A 4,765-nucleotide genomic window follows, 5' to 3' on the forward strand; every position below is an offset into this window, starting at 1 on the left:
ACTTTGCCATCCAATCCGGGGGCAGAATGGCCAGAAGCTTTGGTATAGGGACAAGTCCTGTGTCCCTGCCTCGAGCCTCAGGACAAAATGCAGTTGGGCCCGGGCCAGAGCTGACGGCAGTAGGATGCGCGCCGCTCTGGCCGCAGGCAGTGACCTAAGGGCACTGAGCCCCCTTCAGAGGAGCCCCTGAGCGTGGCCTTGACGAGCCACTAAAGGAAGGACAGCTCTGCAGACCAATGTGACCGCCCACATGCTGCCACCGACCCGAGACCCCCAGTCCACGCCGTCCGGGTCTGTCTGCTTTGCCCGTGTATCCAGGCTGATTGAACGGGAGATTATTTTTCCCGTGACACTAAGTGACACGGAGGTCCTGTCTCCATTTTCCTGCTCTTTCAGAGTTTAATACCGGGCCCAGTTCAGTCTCCACAGCGTACGCGTCGGCGCGCGTCCCCTGCAACTTGCCTGCTGCTCGCCGGTGTCCAGATGGCCAAGGAGTGACTGACTGACACGGTGAGCGGGAGCCTGGCTTGGACCTCCCGACTCAAGTGTCTGTGAGCGTTAATTCTGTTGCAGTCGCCCGAGACATTGTGCCCCTACTGACATCTGTCCCAGGGCCAAGTCCGGAAAAGAACACAGTGCCGGGGGGTTTTACAGTCTTGATTTGTGTTTTGTTTGTGGTTTTCTCTAGATGCACATTTTGTATGCTCTCAAAACACTTTTAAAGGAGGTTTTTTAAAAGGATCCGTTTTGCCTTGGAGCAAAAACAAAGAAAACTCCTGTTAAAAAGTGCCAAGAGAATAGACGTATTGACTCACACTGAGAATGTTCCATGGTTAATGGATTTTAACAGCCGAGACGTAGGAATCATTGTTGACAATTAGGCCTAAACTATTTGTACGTGGAAAGTAGCTGTGACAACCGGACATTTTCCAGTGCATTTGGCGTGGGCAAGGGGTGGGGACATTGGGGGGCCATGAGGGCTGGGGCCACCCCCTCCGACCCCTGCACCCGGGCTCAGACTTCACTGTCCCCGAATCTCGCAGTCATATCCCGAGGTCCCCCGTGACAGAGAAGGGGCTGGCCCTGTCCCACGATCAGGGCCCTGATCACGCAGCACCACGACAGGTGCGGCCGCCCCTCCTGGCATTGGGACAGTGAGAGCAGCCAGGGTACAAGGTCACCCACCCTCCCCCTGGGGAGCAGGGAATGTCCCCCTGAGCGACAGGACCCCAGCCATGTGTCTGGCAGGGTAGGGGCCTCAGGCATCCTCTCTCCTGGTCCTGCCTGGCATTCTTCAGGCTAGTGACAGAGTGGGAGCAAGGCCCATCGAGGACGCGTGAGGCCTGTCGTGCCCGCGTGCCCGCCCCCACCAGGTCTTCTGGATGTCCCTTCAGCAGCTGCCTTACTGGCCAGAGGACAGGCCCTCGTGGCCCGCAGGTAGGGCTGGTGACCTGATTTTCAAGGTCCAGCGCAAGATGGAAATGTGGGGTCCTTGTGCGCGGGGGCCCCGTGTGTCTGCCCAAGTCACAGGGGTCCCCAAGGCAGGGCACGGTGCCATCGGGCATGTCTCTGGGCCAAGTCTGTATTGGGGGGCCCTTCCTCTCAGAGCGACACAGCCCCTCCTCCAGGGGACGGCCCCTCCTGCCCTTGGCACCAGGACCAGGGCAGCTCCGGGGGGAGGGAAGTAGGGGTCAAGAATCTCCAACTGGCGGAGATTTCTGACACCGAAGAAAACCCGAGAAGTGACCATGGCTGGTCCGCGTGCTGTGGGAGCTGTGGCTTCAGGTGGGGAGGACCCAGGCGACCGTGCCCGCACCCCGTGACCTCCAAGGGGCCGTTGCGATAAACTTCTCAGCCAAATTCCCTGATCCTTCCTGCACGGCTTTAGCTCAAGAAAATGAATTATTCAGCAAACCAGACTGGTTCCCGCTGTGGTGACACTCATGCCTTCCCGTGGCTTCTCCCTCGGAAGCCTTGTCACTGGCCGGGAGCTTCCGCACCGCACGTGCGCCGACCAGCCGCCGGGAGCTCCGCCGAGCCCCCGAAGGCATCGGCCCGAGACGCCTGCCTGGGGCATCTCTGGACCCCCCAGATCCTCGTTTGCCTGGAACGGGCGGCCGTGGCTCTGCTTGGCCGAGGGCAGACACCGCGGGACGGGGTCAGAGCGCAGAGTCGCCGACGGGGTCCCCGCAAATGCGTGTGCACACTTGTGTGCGAGGCGCGTGAACGTTTGTGAAGCGCTCAGCCCGCGCGGCAGGAAGCAGGGCAGGCTCACAAGCACGCGGCGCCGCGGGCTTACCGGAGCCTCCTGGCTCGGGACAGGATTCAAGGCGGCTGACAGAGAAGCAGGAAAACAACAGGAGCGAACGTCAGGGCTCCGCGGCTGTGGCCCCAGGATCAGTGGTTGCACAAGCCCTCAGGACCCGTGTGCCTCTCGAGGTGAGCCCCGGGACGGCCGGGTCCCCGAAACCCCTCTTACCGGAAAGCGCCGTTTCTCTGGCGTTTCCGCTGCTTCCGGTTTGCTTCAGCTGATTCCTCTCCGGTTAATTTCCAGTAAAATTAATTGTATGTTTTATGTATTAGCCCAATTTTTAAAAATGATGTCTTTCTAGCTATGAGTATGTGCGTGGTTGGATTTTGGGGATTTTTTTACTTTCTTGGTGTTTTTTTGTGTAGTTTGATTAAGAGCATGTATCGTATTTTGCAGAAATCATTAAATCCTCACCGCTGAAGGAAACTTACCGTGGGCTGAGAACATCCCACGAAAGCACACCACGTGTCCTGCTGACACACCTGGGCTCCTGGCGGGCTGAGCCCTGCTCCGGGTCCGCTCAGTGTCCACCCAGGGAGCGGGCACGGGGGAGGTCGGGGTCCTCACCTTGGCGCCCGGTGACCCTGGTGGGCTGAGGACCCCTTTCCTCCATGAAGAGAAGTGACGACGGCCTCCCCTTCCCGGCGGTTTCAGTCGAATGAGATGACGGTTCTGGCAAAGAGACGCGGCCACCATCCACCATCCCTGCTTTCTTCACGGGGCCCGGCGGCGGCCACGGGGCTTTGGAATGAATGTGTTCCTTCCACAAACCTTCACGTCTGCACGGGAGGACAGCCAGGGTGAGCATCCGAGAAGGGCGTGTTAAGAATTCCTTAGGATATACATGTTGAAAAGGGTAAACATTTTTGTGTTGCAGAGAAAACATCATTTTAAGAAACACATTAATGTTTAAAATATGTGGAGACGAGGGAAGAGAATCCTTTACCCGGTGTAACGGCACTGAAATGCTGGAGCGTCTCAGATGAAAGTTAATACATTTTTAATCAATCTGGTCTCAAGGAAGTGCAGTTTTGGAATATTTTAGGGAAACCTTTTATGATAAACTTTCCACTTCTGCCAACATGTAACATTTAAAATTATATTTAGTATAAAAAGATGATGCCACATTATAGATTTAATTCATATGTCCCGTTCCAAAATTGGGAAAGTAAGAAAAAAATTTTGAAGTAATAAGGAACATTTTCCTTTCCCAAGAAAAACCTCAAATTTTCAGGTCCAAAATAATGCCAAATAAATAGTGAAGTTGTGACCAAGAAATTTATGGCGGAAATGCTAAACCCAAACCTTCGGGGGAAATGGGGCTGCTGTCCTTCCTTTCGGGGGCATTTATATTTCTGAGCCAAGGGACCCTCACCCGGATCCCTGATTGTCATGAGGGCCCAGGACGGTGGGTTCCGCCCGGGTCTCCACACATGGGCTCTGCCGGGGTCCACGGAAAACACTGTGAGGAGTGGACGTCCCAGATCGGGCCATCAGTGCATCGCGGACAGCCAGCAAGTGCCGGTGTGCCCGGCTCGGGGTCCGTCATGTCCGTGTGGACGTCCCCAAGATTGCCCGTCGACATGGAGGCGGAGCGTCCTCTGCAGAACGGCTCTCCGACACCGCTCCGGGAGAAATCCGGAGGTCGTCTTAAGTATCTTGTCAGAAGTACTTCCTTCTCTTCGGGGTGAGGACGAGTAAGTGGTTGCCTCCGACGCGGGTCAGGAGCCAGCAGGGGTCAGGAGTCAGCAGGGGTCAGGAGCCAGCAGGGGTCAGGAGCACGGCTCTGCCTAAGTCCTCCCAGGGCGTCCCCGCTGGGGCCATGTGTTGACTCGGCTCCTGCGTGCGGAGCACCTCGTGTACTGGCGCCCCACGGAGTCGTGGGCCGGCGGAGTCCCCTCCCCCAGCAGACCGCCTGTCCAGAAGGTTAGTCAAGCAAAGCCTTCCCTGGTTGTCAGTGCAGCGTTACGGATGCCCTGAAGCAGGTGCCCCGAGGACAGACGCATGCCGCCTGGACGGGCTGAGCAGAGCCCCAGCGCCGTGCACCTGCCCCCGGGGGAGCACCAAAACCCGGGCGCTGTGGGATGGGTCCGAAAGTCCGCATCTCGGGTTTCAAGCTCAGGGGACCTCGCCCGCTCCAGGCCTGCCCGCGTCTCGCCCGCTGTCCCCGGAGCTGGATCCCAAGGAGAATGTCAACGCTTTGTGGGTTCTGTGCGCTCCGTCTTCGGGGCCCATGCTGACTGCAGCCTGCATTACCCCAAGTGGGTTGTCTTGTCCACCGGGCAGGATCCCCAGGGAGGCTGTCCTGCTCCCGCTGCTGCCGTGCCCTCGCCTGCCAACTCGTCCCCCTCACCCCGACGACCCAGGCAGTGGGTCCCCAGGACCGAAGAGTGTGGTGGAGTGTGGCGGCCCCCAAATGTCATGGCCGTGTCTCCCGACACCTGTGCATGCGGC

Source organism: Meles meles, chromosome 13 (genome assembly GCF_922984935.1).
Source record: "Meles meles chromosome 13, mMelMel3.1 paternal haplotype, whole genome shotgun sequence".
Classification (NCBI taxonomy): Eukaryota; Metazoa; Chordata; class Mammalia; order Carnivora; family Mustelidae; genus Meles; species Meles meles.